The sequence below is a fragment of the Pseudophryne corroboree genome, chromosome 1 (genome assembly GCF_028390025.1).
Source record: "Pseudophryne corroboree isolate aPseCor3 chromosome 1, aPseCor3.hap2, whole genome shotgun sequence".
NCBI classification, from domain to species: domain Eukaryota; kingdom Metazoa; phylum Chordata; class Amphibia; order Anura; family Myobatrachidae; genus Pseudophryne; species Pseudophryne corroboree.
In genome coordinates, this window is record NC_086444.1 from 640,852,234 (window position 1) to 640,869,742 (window position 17,509).

Sequence of the window (17,509 nt, forward strand, 5' to 3'; positions counted from 1 at the left end):
TTGTAGAATATACATTTTGGTGCTCCCCTTTGATTCAAACCCCTTCCCTCCGACAGGAAGTGCTTACCTCCGAATCCCCGCGGAGACTCCTAGTGTAAAAAGTCTGCCGCCGGCGCCGCAGCCTGCTGCCACATGTCCTGTCCTGGTTGGCTCTTCACTCTTCACTGATGTATTACTGGGAGGAGGCGTGGCCATGCTGGGCTGGCTGGTACATCCCCGACTCCTCCCAGTAATGCAACAGTGAAGGACAGGCTAGGACAGGCATGCTGCGATGCCAGTGGCAAACTTCTAAAGTAGGAGGCTCAGCGGGGATCTGGAGGTAAGCGCTGCCCCTCCCCAGCACCTGCGTCTGTTTAATGTTTTTTTTTGGGGGGCGCATGCTGCCCCCTTGCCCCCCCCATTCCGACGCCACTGCCGACAGCCAAAGTCAAACAAAGGTAACATACACACAGATAATATTGTACTAAAGTGAGTTATGATAATGCATGAGGAATGCTAAAAATTAATTGAATGTCTGAGATGTGAAGAATTCACAGAATAGTGTATAATATATAAATGTGATGGCAAAGAAAATAACAAAAAGGTACATATTACAATTATTCCTACTGGTAAGGATTAAAATGCATATTGTACGTTGTGAAAAAGTGACAAGCATTAGAATGCAGTTTCAATAGTCTAAAAATACAGGACTAATAGATTCCACAGATAAAAATTTGTCATAATGTCAGATTTACTTTAAATGGAAAATGATTACAGACTTTAGTGTCGGCTTTTAGGCTGCTTACGTTTTTTGTATAGTATTACAATAAAAAGAATATGGGGTGGACCAACTGAAAATGCAATGTGAATGGGTATGGATCATAGGGTCAATCTGGAAATGTTCGACAGTCACAAGGTCGACCCCAAAAGGTCAACACACAATAGGTCAACATGGTAAAATGGTTGACGCATGAAATGGTCGACTTTCTTTTTTTTGTTGTTTACACCACATCACCTTGCATGGCTTTTTTTGCTCACCATGCTGTGGGCAAGGAGCCTTGCTCCAATACCACTGCGCTTTGCACAAGTTACTATTCCCAATGTTAGTCCACATGGATGATAAAGTATGAAACAGATTAAATAAAAAAATAAAAATAAAAAAAATATATATATATGATAGTGGTAGTATGGAGAGCGCTCAAATGAAATTCTCTTTATGTAGTGTCTCTAAGTTCTTCCTTCAGTTTTTGGATCAATCATGGAGAGATGTATTGTCTGAAAGAAACCCTCTCACCAAAGAATCACCCAAAGCAATGGCGTCACTCGTTGATCCATAATTTTCAGATATTTATTGAAAAACTTTTAACATCTTTAAATGTGTTGTTGTATGTCTCTTACATAAGTCTTAACAGTCGTGGGAATGATCTTAGTGGGACTTGCTGCCCACCCCAGCCGGGGAGGAGCTCCTAGGCAGCCTGTCCACCCACTATGTTAAAGACAATCAACCAACGCGTTTCGTCTATACAGACTTCCTCAGGGGTGTCCTAAAAATAAATAAATAACAATCACAATAAAAATAAAATACTTAAATAATTTCATATACAGCAAATTATCAAATTTACAGAGTGACCAAGTGAGGGCATTGATGAAACAACATTATTCTATGGGTAATTGGAAGTATGAATATTTCAAAATGTATTAGTTATAGACTTAATATCAGATATTTGTTTAACTGACATATATATTTAATCATCTTAACTGCTGTTTGCAATTTTACTTTTCTATAGTTCTATAAACTTATGTACACACAAAATAAATAAATTTTCTAATGGTGCAAAAATAAGGTTTACAGGTTTTTGCACATTCTTATACTAACATTGATCAATTGTGCCATCCATATTGAAACTTACTTTGACATGTAAGAGCGATGTCCTAACCTTGGATTTGTAAAATTGGAACTATGTCCTTAAAAGCACACCTCTGTGGACACAGGAATGAATTAGGACTAATTACTAATCCTAACTCATAAATAAATAAATAACACCCTTTTGTTTTCATATACTGTACTTACAAACTCTAAATATTAGTTCCTATGATTGATAAGAAAGATCCATATAAAGGATTCCCAATTTCCGTTTAAATAACGTGCAGAAAACTCCAGAAAGTTCTTATAAAAATATTTTATGTTTATTTTTAGAACAAGGAAAGTTTTTTTAATTAGCCTAATAGAGATATTAAATGTCCCTCTTAAATACAATACTTATAGTGATAAGTGCCCATTTTAAATGAATCCAGTGCATAAATGACTACTTACTTTTAGCTGTGTGCATATGCTAGTGTCCTCAGTGCTGTCTTTGCTCTGAATGATCACCAAGAGCATTCCCTTGGACTTTTATTCCCCCCTAATTGTTACATCACTTCCTATGGACTAGCTAATTGATTGCTTTTATAATCACTCTTTTTACTAGGTGACTATTGGTCCTAACTTGACAAATACCTGAAATTTTATTATTAGTTACTTTCTTCTTTTATAAAATCCTCATATTGTCTGTTAGCATAAATATCTAATGTAAATATAAACCTTAATTCAGCTTAATTGATAGTATACGTAGATGCGTAGATGCGTCACGCCGCGCAATCACGTGACGCGCTGCTCGTGGGAACCTACTACTTGCGCATTCAACCCAGCCATTTCCCGTACTGTTTTTTGTTCCCATGGGAACCTGAATCGTACACACGGCACGTAACTTCCTGTCTCATGACCGAACCGGCTTCATAAACAAAACGAATGAAACGCAATTGTGTTCCATCTATATTGGAAGCTTCCTTGCTTTTAACTATAAAAATACCCGGACTTATGTCACTTATAATATATATAGTTTTAATAGTGAACTAGTACTGGTTTACCCCATTATCCAATTATGTACATGATTGTATATAAAACAGTTTGTTTCAATGATATTTAGTATATTCATAATGGCTTATTATTTCAGATTAATCTATCCAATTTGGACATATGCACAAATGACCATTGTTTTACATAATAATAACAACATGAACATACAGAAGACCCACTTTTCTAAATCATTCTTTTTAAAGCTATTTCAAGAGTGAAAAAATATGTATTCTATAAATGAGATTTATATGAATGAAACGGTATCTATACCTTCATTTAACCCTTTTGGGGTAAGTGTGTCAAGCTCGTAGATCCAAAAGGATTCACATTTTGATAACTGTAAATCTATATTACCCCCTCTAGGGTTTTGTATGATTTGTTCAAGAATGCAAAATTTTAAACTACTAATATCTGAATTATGAAATTTCATAAAGTGTCTCGGTACGTTATGGGTTTGAATTTAATTTTTTATATTTCGGAGGTGTTCTTGTATACGAACTTTTAAACTTCTTTTCGTTTTACCAACATAATGTAAGTTACAACCACATGTTATACGATAAACCACATATTTAGAATTGCAGTTCAGAATATCTTTATATTGTATATTTTCCCAACTGTCATTCTTCCTTATTTTTGGACATATGCCAAAATGCTTACAGCAAATACATTTCTTGCATTTAAAGCATCCTGGTTTTCTGGACAAAACATTATTCCCTTTCTTCTCAAGTCTATTAGAATCACCTTCAAGCCGTAGTTCACTCAGAGCTACAATATTTTTCAGGTTTCTCTCTTTTCTATAAATGACTGCAGGTTTTTCCGGAAGCTCTGGACCCTAATATGGGGTCTTTTAGGAGGATTCCCCAATGTTTCTCTAGGGTTTTCTTGATTCTGATTTTTTCTTTATTGAATTGAGTTATAAACGGACGACCCCTTTTACTATCTACCTCCTTTTTCGATTTATCTGATAGTAGCTCGTAGTTGGGCTTCCTTTAGATCAATTTGGTCATATCCCCTCTCCAAGAACCTTTCATATAACTTTCTTTTACTGATCCCAGCAGTTCTCCAAATGACTGCAGTTCTTGCGAATCCTTAAAAATTGTGCATAGGGAACATTTGTTTTCCAGCTTTTTAGATGGCAACTGTCTGTGGGGATAAAACTATTCGCATATGTCTCTTTAAAGTAGGTTGATGTTGAGATTTTTTCGTTATTGACACCTTCTAATTTTAAATCAAGATATTCTATAGCATTCTTATGGCTTTTGTAGGTAAACTTCAGGTTATAATAATTTTCATTAATGTGGTTAATGAATCTTTCAATGCTCTCATTGTTTCCTTTCCAGATTACAATCAAATCGTCGATGTACCATCGGTAATAAATAATATGTGGAATTTCAGAACTTTCTGGAGTTTTCTGCACGTTATTTAAAAGGAAACTGGGAATCCTTTATATGTATCTTTCTTATCAATCATAGGAACTAATATTTACAGTTTGTAAGTATATAAAAACAAAAGGGTGTAATTTATTTATTTATATATGAGTTAGGAATGAATTAGGACTAATTACTAATCCTGTGTCCACAGAGGTGTGCTTTTAAGAACATAGTTCCAATTTTACAAATCCAAGGTTAGAACATCGCTCTTACATGTCAAAGTAAGTTTCAATATGGATGGCACAATTGATCAATGTTAGTATAAGAATGTACAAAAACCTGTAAACCTTATTTTTGCACAATTAGAAAATGTATTTATTTTGTGTGTACATAAGTTTATAGAATTATAGAAAAGTAAAATTGCAAACAGCAGTTGAGATGATTAAATGTATATGTCAGTTAAACAAATATCTGATATTAAGTCTATGACTAATACATTTTGAAATATTCATACTTCCAATTACCCATAGAATAATGTTTTTCCATCAACGCCCTCACTAGGTCACTCGGTAAATTTGATAATTTGCTGTATATGAAATTATTTAAGTATTTTATTTTTATTGCGATTGTTATTTATTTATTTTTAAGACACCCCTGAGGAAGTTTGTATAGACGAAATGCGTTGGTTGATTGTCTATAACATAGTGGGTGGACAGGCTGCCTAGGAGCTCCTCCCCGGCTGGGGTGGGCAGCAAGTCCCACTAAGATCATTCCCACGACTGTTAAGACTAATGTAAGAGACATACAACAACACTTTTAAAGATGTTAAAAGTTTTTTAATAAATATCTGAAAATTATGGATCAACGAGTGATGCCATTGCTTTGGGTGATTCTTTGGTGAGAGGGTTTCTTTCAGACAATACATCTCTCCATGATTGATCCAAAAACTGAAGGAAGAACTTGGAGACACTACATAAAGAGAATTTTATTTGAGCGCTCTCTATACTACCACTATCATTGTTTAACCATCGGTTCTCATCTAGCAAGAGGACTTGTTTTGGAGATTTGCGGCCATCTCCTCCAAGGACTATTGTGTCTAAGGCGGCGTCGAATAGCACTATTTGGTTATACTCTTTTATATATATATATATATATATATATGTTATGGTAAGGTAAGAACTTACCATTGATTTCTCCTAAGTCCACGGGTTCCACAGGATACATTGGGATATAGTGGAGCGACAGCGGATTTGCACCAAACGGTCAAAGCTTTTCGGACTCCCAGCATGCAACGGGCTCGTCCATACAGTATATATGGGGACGCTCCTGATTAGACAGGAGAATCTTTCGCCTAATTTCAGCGTCCTGAGAGGCAAAGGTATCCAAGGCATAATGTCTAATGAATGTGTAAAAGGACAACATGTGTCTACCTAACATATCTATTCTGCTGAAACAGCCTACCTTACAAGTAGAATGAGCAGAGACATTTGCCTGAAACAGGGAGATCATCTTGAAAATATGCTTCGGAAATTTTCATCCGAAGTGAATTTCCCAGTGTCTGCTTATCCACAGACCATCCTCTCTTGTGAATTTCATAGAAAATGAAGAGAGTATCCATCTTTCTAATGGCACTGGCATGATCCACGTAGATCCTTAAGGCACGGACTACGTCCAACTATGCATCTCCCGCAGAAAAGTTGGCCCCTAGAAGACCGAGACTACAATTTCTTCGTTAAGATGGAATTTAGAAACCACCTTTGGAAGATAACCAGATTTGGTTCGAAGAACTGCTCTATCTGGATAAAAAAATTCAGAAATGGAGGATGACATAACAATGCCCCTAAATCTGAAATTCCTCTTACTTCAGCAAATGTCAGTAGAAAGAGAACTTTATCTGTCAACCATTTAAGATTCACTCAAGTTGTTCAAATGGGACAACCTGAAGGGTCTTTAGGTCTAACTTAAATCCCAAGGTCCTCTAGGAAGAACAAAAAGGAGGTTGAATGTGCAACATTCCTTGGAAAAAAAGGGGTAATTCCGACCCGATTGCAGCGTGCTTTCGTTCGCACAGCTGTGACCGGGTCACTACTGCACACGTGCGGGGGCCGTAATGCGCATGCACGTGCAACGACGCTGACTACAAAGAAAGCGGTCGCAGCGGCGATTGCAAGAAGATTGACTGCAGGAAGGCATTCCGGGACAGCAACTCACCGTTTGGAGCCATTTTCGGGGAGTGGTAAGGAAAACGCAGGCATGTCCATGAGAACGGAGGGCGGATGTCTGACGTCAAAGCCGTGCCAATCATCGCTGGATCCGTCGCACAGGGTAAGTATGTCCAGGGCTGGTCTTGTTTTGCAGGAAACATTTTTAGCATAGCAGGGCTGCACAAGCATTCGCAGCCTTGCTATGCTAAAATACACTCCCCCATAGGCGGAGATTAGTTGATCGCACCAGCAGCAAAAAGTTGCTTGGTGCGATCAACTCGGAATGAGGGCCCAAGTGCGCACCTCCTGTAGGTTAACAATTTTATTTTGGAACCATACAGTCAATGCTGACACCTGTACTCTCAAGAAAGTCAGCCATAAACCTTTATGCATTCCTACCTGAAGGAATGCTAAGACTCTGGAAACTCTAAAAAATCAAGGGTCAAATTTTTGATCCCTGCACCATAGACTCAGTGTCGGACTGGGGCAAGAAGGGCCCACCGGGGAAATGCAGTGGTAGGGGCCCATGCTTAAGGATGTGGCCAGGCAATAGTGGAGGTGTGGCCAACCACCACAGAGGCCCACCTAACCGTAAGAGAGTGCATGGGCTGGTCCCATAGTCCTGTGCAGTATAAGGTACAGTAACATATGTATAATGTATAATTAAAGTGCACTAGGATACAGCCTGGAACTTAATCCCTAGAGGAGGTGGGCTAACAGGCAGTGGGGCCCACCGGTGGTTTCTCCTGTTCCCCTGTGGGCCAGTACGACCCTGCATAGAATATAGGTCTGCCATATTTGGAGATAAATGCGAGCTGAGGACATTTTCCTTGCTCTGAGCACTGTTCACCAATGGGTGTTTATGCCTAGAGAGGTATTTTTTTTGCCCCTGGAGACACTGATCAGCTGTGTCTTAGTACACACACACTGACCACAAATGTTTATTATGCAGTACTGACACACCCTGTTATTTGTTTAAATACTGTTACTGTCCCTCTTAATTATGTGGTGCAGATATGCAGATACTGAACCCCAAATGCATATTATTTGTTAGTGTCTACTCATGTGTTATTTCTATGCTGATGTGGAGCAAATGTGATTTTACAGATACTGTACCCCAAATGCATATTACAGTACCTGCTAGTGTCTTCCCGTGTGCTTGCTATGCTGATGTGGTACAAATGAGATTTTCCAGCTAGTGTACCCCAAGTGCATATTAGTCGATAGTGTCCTTCCATGTGTTTTTTATGCTGATGTGGTGGAAATGTGATTTTACAGTTACTGTACTCCAAATGCATATTACCTGCTAGTGTCTTCTCATGTGTTTTGTATGCTGATATAGTGCAAATGTTATCAGATACTGTACCATGTCCATTGATACTGCCGTATAATTCCAGTGATCCTGCTGTATAATTCCAGTGGTACTGACGTATAAATCCAATCCAGTGATACTGCCGTATATGTCCAGTGATACTGCCGTATATGTCCATTGATACTGCCGTATATGTCCAGCGGTACTGCCGTATAATTCCAGTGATCCTGCCATATAATTCCAGTGGTACTGGCGTATAAGTCCAGTCATCCTGCCGTATAATTCCAGTGGTACTGGCGTATAAATCTAGTCCAGTGATACTGCCGTATATGTGCATTGATACTGCCGTATATGTCCAGTGATCCTGCCGTATAATTCCAGTGATCCTGCCGTATAATTCCAGTGATCCTGCTGTATAATTCCAGTGATCCTGCCGTATAATTCCAGTGGTACTGGCGTATAAATCCATTCCAGTGATACTGGCATATATGTCCAGTTATACTGACGTATATGTCCATTGATACTGCTGTATAATTCCAGTGATCCTGCAGTATACGTCCAGTGATCCTGCCGTATAATTCCAGTGATCCTGCCATACAATTCTAGCGGTACTGGCGTATAAATCCAGTCCAGTGATACTGCCGTATATGTCTAATGATACTGCCGTATAATTCCAGTGATACTGCCGTATATGTCCATTGATACTGGTGTATATGTCCAGCGGTACTGCCATATAATTCCATTGATCCTACCATATAATTCCAGTGGTACTGGCGTATAAATCCAGTGATCCTGCCATATAATTCCAGTGGTACTGGCGTATAAATCCAGTCCAGTGATACTGCCGTATATATGTCCAGTGATACTGCCGTATATGTCCATTGATACTGCCGTATATGTCCAGTGATCCTGCCATATAATTCCAGTGATCCTGCCGTATAATTCCAGTGATCCTGCCATATAAGGCCAGTGATCCTGCCGTATAATTCCATTGATCCTGCCGTATAATTCCAGTGATCCTGCCGTATAATTTCAGTGGTACTGTCATATAAATCCAGTCCAGTGATACTGCCGTATATGTCCAGTGAAACTGCTGTATATGTCCGTTGATACTGCCGTATATGACTAGAACAATTCAAAAGAGGCCGCGCTAGAGAGCCAATGTAGATATTCAATGGTACCGGTGGTTCCAATTAATATATATTTATTTCATACACATTTAGACATTTAAAACCACTTATTACTAACAAATAAAAATATAAAAATAACCATAGTAGGCATATGTAACAGTATAAAGAGTAATAGATATAAAATATAGTAGCTGAAAATGTTACATATGTTACAAATCGAACTGTGTTTGTATCTATTTTTCCTCTAATTAGAGCACAGTCAGAGTGGATAGCTGGAGAAGTGAAAATGTTTTACTGATAATTTGCACAGTAGTTTAAGCGCTGTAGTCCATATAGGCTGCTGTGAAGGTTTTTGTAGTATAATTTAAATGTAGTTCCACAAGTAGTCTTAGAACAATTACAGCAGGGCCGGTTCAAGGGCGCAGAGCGCCCCGGGCAGGAAAGGGGCGTGGCCTAATACAGGGGGCGTGGTGAGTCACGCCCCCTGTACATTGAAAGCGCCGCTTGAATGCTGAGCGGTGCGCGATGACGTCATCGCGCACCGCACAGCAAAAGGTCCTCTCCACGAAGAGAAACTAGACGCTATGCGTCTAGTTCCCTTCGTGGAGAGGACCTTTGCTGTGCGGTGCGCGATGACGTCATCGCGCACCGCTCAGCAGTTACTCTCCACGAAGGGAAACTAGACGCATAGCGTCTAGTTCCCTTCACAGGAGGCGCCGAGGACGGGGACGGCAGCGGGCAGCGGAGGCGGACGGGGGACACAGCGGGCAGCAGTGGCGGATCTTGCCACGGTGCGGCACCCTCCGGATGGCGCCAGCGCCCTCCGGAAGGCGGCGCCCCGGGCAAAAGTCCTGCTTGCCCGTGGCAAGAACCGCCACTGAATTACAGCTGTATATATAAAGAAAAACCGCTGCTGGGGGCCGCTACTCACTCTACACCTGCTGTCCGGGACCCATATATATTGCAGCTGTCAGAAGCGGTGACCAGATGATTGCAGCGGCTAGCTCCGGCTAATCACAGCCAGTTGGGAGATGGAGGAACACTGTTTGGTGAATTTGGTGAATTTTGGTGAATACTGCCGTATGTGTCTAGGGATCCTGCCATATAATTCCAGTGATACTGCCGTATAATTCCAGTGGTACTGCCATATAATTCCAGTGATCCTGCCATATATATATATATATATATATATATATACCCTGTTGCAAAGCAGATTACTGAGGCCATAACAACAGATTACTGAGGCCATTAGTGCAGTGGGACTGCAGTGCCAACCCTAGATGCGCCAGGTGTTTGTGCCGCACACTTGTGTTGCTTAGCTTAGTCATCCAGCCACCTCGGTGCAACCTTTTGGCCTAAAAACAATATTGTGAGTTGTGAGGTGTTCAGAATAGACTGGAAATGGGTAGAAATTAATGTTATTGAGGTTAATAATACCGTAGGATCAAAATGACCCCCAAATTCTGTGATTTTAGCCGTTTTTATGTTTTTTTAAAAAATCATCCAGATCCAAAACCAAAACTCGACAGGGTGGTTTTGGAAAAAAACAATCCAAAACCAAAACACAAGTGGGGAATTAGAACCAAAACACGAAAAGTGCCTGCCGCACATCTCTAGTTTTGTATGTCATCCTTAGGTTTCATTGTGTGGTAAGGGACACGATTTGCTTCTGTTTGTTCACATATTTTATGATTGACAGCCACTAGCACTGGTTTTGCCTATTACATTGACCATAAATAATTTGGATTGGTCCTGGACCACCAAACCAGGGCACCCCTGCAAGTGTTCTGAGGCACCCCAGGGAGCCACGGCACACAGTTTGAGAACCACTGTTATATGGCATTAAAGTACCAAATAAGAATTTCATTCACACAAAGGACACTGCTTGTTAAATTTTATTTCATTTTTTTTTTTTTTAAATGTCCTTTGTGTCAGTGAAATTTGTTGACACTCCTATACATAGGCAATCATATACTGTACATTTAAACTAATTGGCATATGTAAAAACCATTTAAACTTTATTTACAAGGAAACTAGTGAATATTTAAAATTTGGTCAAGCAAGCAAGGCCCCCATTATTTGGGCGCCACAACTGTCTAATCCCCTGGCCACCCCCAGAATAATGTCCATTATAAATAAATGTCTCCCTTTTATTTATAGAAATGTCTCTAGACCAAGAATGAGATTTCATCTCAGGTTTCCTGGACCTCTACAAAGCACATACAGTACTGTAAGTGTCTCTGGTTGGAAAATTCACACACCAATAAAATCAAGCGCAATCAAGCTTATGAAGAGCTCGCCAGCTGCTGCAAGTCACACCATGATACGGTGTCAGTCCTCTGGGTTCGCAAAAGATTCAGAATCTCCGGACTGTTTTCCTCAAAGAACATAAAAAGAGAGAACAGTCAAAAAGGTCAGGAGCTGGGACCAATGATTTATACCAAACCAATCTGTGGTATTATTACCAACTATTTTTTACAGTGCAGTAGGAACCAGTCTGGAAATCTCTGGTCCTCATGGCCGAGGCTGATGGCCGAGGCTGAAGAGGGCGGTGCGGAGGAAGAAGATTTTATTATTATTTATTGCCAGTTATTTAAATAGTGCACACATATTCTGCAGCGCTTTACAGAGAATATTTGGGCATTCACATCAGTCCCTGCCCCAGTGGAGCTTACAATCTATTTTCCCTACCACATATATACGCACACACATTCACACTAGGGTTTCTTTTGTTGGGATACAATTTACCTACCAGTATATTTTTGGATTGTGGGAGGAAACCGGAGTACCCGGAGGAAACCCACGCAAGTACGGGGAGAATATACAAACTCCACACAGTTAGGGCCATGGAGGGAATAGAACCCATGACCTCAATGCTGTGAGGCAGTAATGCTAACCATTACACCATCTGTACTGCCCAAATCTGAGTGAATCACCTGAAGCCTCATTGGTAAGTAGAGACTCAGCAATCTCAACTGGCAGAAATGAAAAATTTGTTCCACAGTCCCCTCTACTTTCCCCTCACTTTATTGTATGTACTCCTCCTGCCACGTCACCGCACACGCACCGTCTTCATTGAAGTAGGCCATATATTCCTCTCTGACCCTTTTAGCCAGAGCAGTCCCGGTTTCTGACACTTGTGGTACCACCACTGAGGGGAACTGAGCAACCTCTTCTGGATGGTCTGGGTCTTCCACCACAGCTGTGCCCACTGTCCTCTGCTGGGTGGCTTTCTTGTGCAGGAAGTTGTGCAGGACACAGCATGCAGTGACAACCCAGTCAATCTTCTTAATCTTCAAAATAATTGCAGTATGAAGATCCGGAATCAGTTGCTCAAGATCCAAAAGGCATTCTTGACAATGCGCCTCATCCGAGACAGGTGGTAATTGAAGCACCGCTTCTCTTTATTGAGGAACCTTTCTGGGAATGGCTTCATTATATGCTTGTGAAGGGCAAAGACCTCATCGGCAATGAAGACCAAGTTTAGGCTGTGTTTCGTTGCCTCTCTAAACGGCAAAATGCTGGGTATTTGTGGTGAGTCGGTCGTAGAACCACTGTCAGAGGCACGTTCTTCCCCACATCTACAAATAGAATCTCATAGTTGGCGTTCACCGCCGCCATTATAACATCTCTGAAGTACCCCTTGTAGTAATAGTAGTACAACCCACTGTTGGCAGGTGGGGTAATACGAATATGCTTGCCATTGATAGCTCTTCAGCAGTTAGGGAACTACCAATGGCTGTCAAATTCAACCCCAATGGCTATTCACTCTCTAAAAGAAAAGAAAAAATTATGTATATTAATACATGAAATTGTGTTGGTTTTTTTGTGTGTCTTTTGACAGATACCAATTACACCTGACATTCCCTGCACCCTGGACCTGAGTCCGTCTCCTATGCAAACCACCCCCACGCCAAAGAAAAAATGACAACAAAAAAAACAACACACAGGTGGAGGACCCTCTACTACTGCAGGCCAGAGAGGCATTATTTAAGCCACCGGACACTGACACTTTTGCCTCCTTAGTGAGCCCTGCACATAGAGGCTTGTATGCTGATTAAAAAATACAATTTGAAAGATTGCGGTCAGAACTTATTGTTAAAGCTCGCAGCCGTCTCCTGATCTCTGAAACAAGTATAACATTCAGCCCCGTTGCTCCACCCCCAGCTCAACTCCACACACCACCACCTAGCTACTATTCCGCCTAGACATACCCCCAGATATGTACCTTGCCCCTGTGGCCGACTACACCACCTACCAACCTGCTCCCAAACCCACCTCCTCCTACCAACCTGCTCCACTACCCACCTCCTACCAACCTGCTCCCCAACCAACCTCCTCATACCAACCTGCTCTCCAAATAACCACCTTCTCCCAACCTACTCTCCAACCAACCACCTCCTACCAACCTGTTCTCCATCTAACCGCATCCTACCAACCTGCTCCCCCATCCACCTTCTCCTACCAAACTGCTCCCCCACCCACCTCCTCCAACAAACCTGCTCCACCACACATCTACTCCAACAAACTTCCTCACACCACAGTGTATTTTCAGCTTTACTGGTAGCTGAGGAGGACAGTTCAGACTTGTTGACACTGTGATGTCCCCCTTCGTAATCTGCAGGTATCCTAAACCCTGATAAGCATGGTGCTGTCTGCTGCATGGTGGTTTTTGGCACAGAATCTGGCAGGTTAATGAAACACATGCTGACGAGCGCTACTCAATGTGGCCGGGGCAATTGAGTTTGCCCTTGCGGCATGTTATTTTGTTCTCCAACCTGAAATCTGTGTCAGAACCACTGACAGCATATCGCACCACATTTATCAGGGATTGTGATACTGTACTTGCACAAACTTTTTGCATACTATACATTTTGTTGCATACCAAAAATGTGTCATTTGGGCATAGTTTTACAAATGTTAGATACAGTATTTGTTGCATTTTATACATATATTTCTATTCGATTTAATTAAACTTTGTATTTAAGCAGCCATGCTGGCTGCAAAGAAACACCAAAACAAACCACAATTTTTTTTCCACTGAGGATAATATAAAAAAAGTTTAATAAAACATTTTTGTGGTTTCACTATAAAACAGTGTAGTGTGTGTTTTTTTTACTTACCTTACAATAACGGAACTGCTGTACCTTGACAACAGCCTTGCAGGTCTCAGGGATAATGCGCCCCAAAGCTTGAGCATAGATACAGGCACCAAACTTGAGGTCTTCAAATGACCATCCTCTAGCCAAGTACCTCAGCATACCCACAAGCCTCTCCTCGGCAGGGATAGCCCTCCAGAATTTTTATGTCCTGCCTCCAGATATAGGTGGTTACCAAAAGCAGTAACTCTTGGAAGTTGGCATCGTCCATTTGCAGGTAGTTGCAATAATATTCTGGGTTATTCTCCATCAGGAAGGGCATGTAGGATTAACTCTTCCTCTACAGCAACCATTCCTTGGCCCAGCAGGACCTCCCTCTCCTCCTATGCTGGGCCCTCTCCCTCTCCTTACTCAGCTTGACCACAACATAGAACAGCAGAACTCTATATTGACAGCGATCCATTACCACAGAATGCAGGATAGAGCACAGGAATACAGTAGGATAAAGCACTTTGTAATGCCAGGCAGAACAAAGCAATGCACAGTAGGCAGTAATGTGAAGCATTCAGCAGAGTAAAACCAAGCCTCACTAATCAGAGCAGACAGAAGTGCACAGAGCTAAAATGGCACCTGCTTTATATACCCCCTAGTGAAGGCCAGCCCACTATGTAAATTTAGCTCTAATCTATAAAATGATAGCATGCTTTTTGTGAGGCATACAATGGATCTTGAGTCAATCGGTCGTATGGGGGAACAAGGTGGGTCGTAAGCAGTGGCGGGATTCAGCCGGTTCGCACCGGTTCTTCAGAACCAATACCTAAAGTTAGGTATGGTTCTTAGAACCGGTTGCTAATTGCGTGGGTACTCCCGGGCATGAGCACCCATGGACCGCGAGAAGCACCCATGGAACCCGCCGCTGCCCCAGTAGCGCTAGCCGCCGCTGCCTCCGCTGTAGATTGAGATGCGCTGGGGGCTGCGGAAGTGCTTCTGTACCATAGCAATGTAAAAAAAACAACCAAAAATGGCCGCCGCCAAGGAGGAGATAGATGCTAGAGGTCACATTTGACCTCTAGCGCCTGTCTCCTCGGCGGCGGGCATTTTAAGAGGGTGTTTTTTTTACACTGCTGTGACTGCTATGGTACAGAAGCGCTTCCGCAGCCCCCAGCACGTCTCAATCTACTGCGAGGGCTAGCAGTAACCAATGAAGTCCGCACCTACCCTTCTTAACTTTACTGGGGCAGCGGCCAGGAGATACCTGGCAATACGCAGGAAACCCCTGACAACGCACAGGAGACCCCTATCAACATGCATGAAACCCCTGGCAACGCACAGGAGACCCCTAGCAACGTGCATGAAACCCCTGGCAACGCACAGGAGACCCCAGGCAATGTAAGTGGCATTATTGTGTGTGGGCATAAAATGGTGTCAGGACCATAACTGTGTGTATCATAATATGTAATTGGCATTACAGTGTGTGGTATAACGCATAATGGGAGTTATTTGAGTATTAAATGCATGAATTATTAAACTAACTTTCAGTATACTTAAAATGGTCATTAGGACATAGAACCGGTTGTTAATTTATTTGAATCCCACCACTGGTCGTAAGATCGTGTGCACATTGTATGCACATCCTGTGTAAAAAAAAAATTGTGTGTCCGCGACTGCCAGGGAGCTCCCGGGTAGTTCAAGGGTAATAATGAAACAACTCGCATCGGATGCTAGTCGTCCTAATGTATGGCCAGCTTTAGTAAATTATAAAGTTTTCTAACAAGCTTGGAAAAAGAAATCCTTAGCTTTCCATACCAGGCAACTACACTATGGGCCTTATCAGTGGCATAACTTCATCCCAGTTGCCCGGTGGCAAAATAAATGTTGGTGGCCCCCCTCCCCTACCACAAAAAAGGGTGTGGTCTCACTGAGAAGGGGTGTGTCTATACAATACTCCCAATTCAAAGTACGCCACACAGTAGTGCAACCTTATTTTCATTTCACTGCACAGTAGTACAACGTATTCACATTACGCAACACAGTAGTGCCCCTTATTCACGTTATGTCACATAGTAGTGCCTCTTATTCTGTAATATCACAGTAGCGCCGCTTACAAATTATGCCACACAGAGATTGCGCTGAGCCAAAAAAAAAAGTGAGTCCCAGGGACCCTTCACTTTTAAAAATTGGGGTTATGTCTTTCTTTTTCTAGGTCCCATCGTTCATACACCATCACCCACTTTCCCCCTGCAGCACATAGAGTCACCTGCTCACCTCCCCCCACAACACATACCTGTACACCTCCCCGCAGCACATACACAGTCACCCGCTCACCTCCCCTGCAGCACATACACAGTCACGCGTTCACTTCCCCTATCCCTCGAGCACATACACAGTCACCAGCTCACACACTCCCCCACCCCCCGCAGCATATACAGTCACCCGTTTACCTCCTCCGCAGACCATACACAGTCACCCATTCACCTCTCCTACCACCGGAGCACATACACAGTCAACAGCTCACCTCTCCCCCCCTCCCGCAGTACATTCAGTCACCTGCTTACCTCCCCCGCAGCACATACAGTCTCCTGCTCACCTTCCCCCAAAGCACATTTACAGTCACCAACTCCCCTTCCCATAGCACATACACAGTCTCCCACTCACCTAACCCCCCAATCTCCCATTTACCTTCCTCCCCAAAACACATACACAGTCACCCACCCCCCTCCCTTCGAAGCACAGTCTCCCCCTCTCCCCCCCAAGCAGCCCATGCAGTCTCCTGCTCACCCCTCCCAAAGCACATACCCAAAGCACACAGTCACCACCCCCGCCCCGGAGCACATACAATCTCTCTCTCCATACCCCACGCTGCACATACACATCCTCCTGCTCTCACTTCCCCCTAGCAAATACAGAGTTACCTGCTCACCTCCACCACTCTCCCCCCATCTATAGGGTTTGCAATTACTTGACAGTTATTGTTTGTTTGTATTATAACAGTGCTGCTGCTACATTTATCTGCTGTGCTCACCTCTTTCGACTCCACACACAGTCACAGGCTGATAGCTGTACAGCGCTTCTCTCTGCACGCTCGCACATCCCGTCTCCTCTGCACAACCAACCGCTCAGGGTCACAGTTGAATGTTACATGATGTCTGCGACCAGGTCACGAGGGAGGAGCGCCATGCTGATGATGCTCAGCGCTCCACTCGGCAGCTACTGTAGCGGGAAGGACCCGGCACGCAGGCTGTCAGCGCAGCACAGTGATTTAGACAGCTGCAGAGTCTGTCTACAGTCACTGCAATGCTCCGACGGAAATTCCCTCCCTCGCAGCAGGTGCCTTTTTATGGCACTGCATAGAGGGGTGAAAGTAAAGGAGCTGGGTGCCCCTTTCAGGGCTAGAGCCCGGTGGCAACTAACTCTGTTGCCTCCGGGACTTCCGCCCCTTGGCCTTATTCAGATTTGTTAGCAAACTAAAAAAAGCAAGCAACTGGTCAAAACCATGTGCACTGCTGATGGGGCAGATGT

The 17,509-nt window shown here is 42.7% G+C and overlaps 1 long non-coding RNA gene across 1 annotated transcript in view; it reads left to right on the forward strand.

Moving 5' to 3' along the window:
- Nucleotides 1-12,968, forward strand: part of LOC134930839 (uncharacterized) — a 57,416-nt gene extending 44,448 nt beyond the window's left edge. Inside the window, exon 2 of the long non-coding RNA XR_010178793.1 lies at nucleotides 11,052-12,968. This is a non-coding gene — a long non-coding RNA (uncharacterized LOC134930839). The remainder of the gene's footprint in view (nucleotides 1-11,051) is intronic.
- Nucleotides 12,969-17,509: the final 4,541 nt, after the last annotated feature.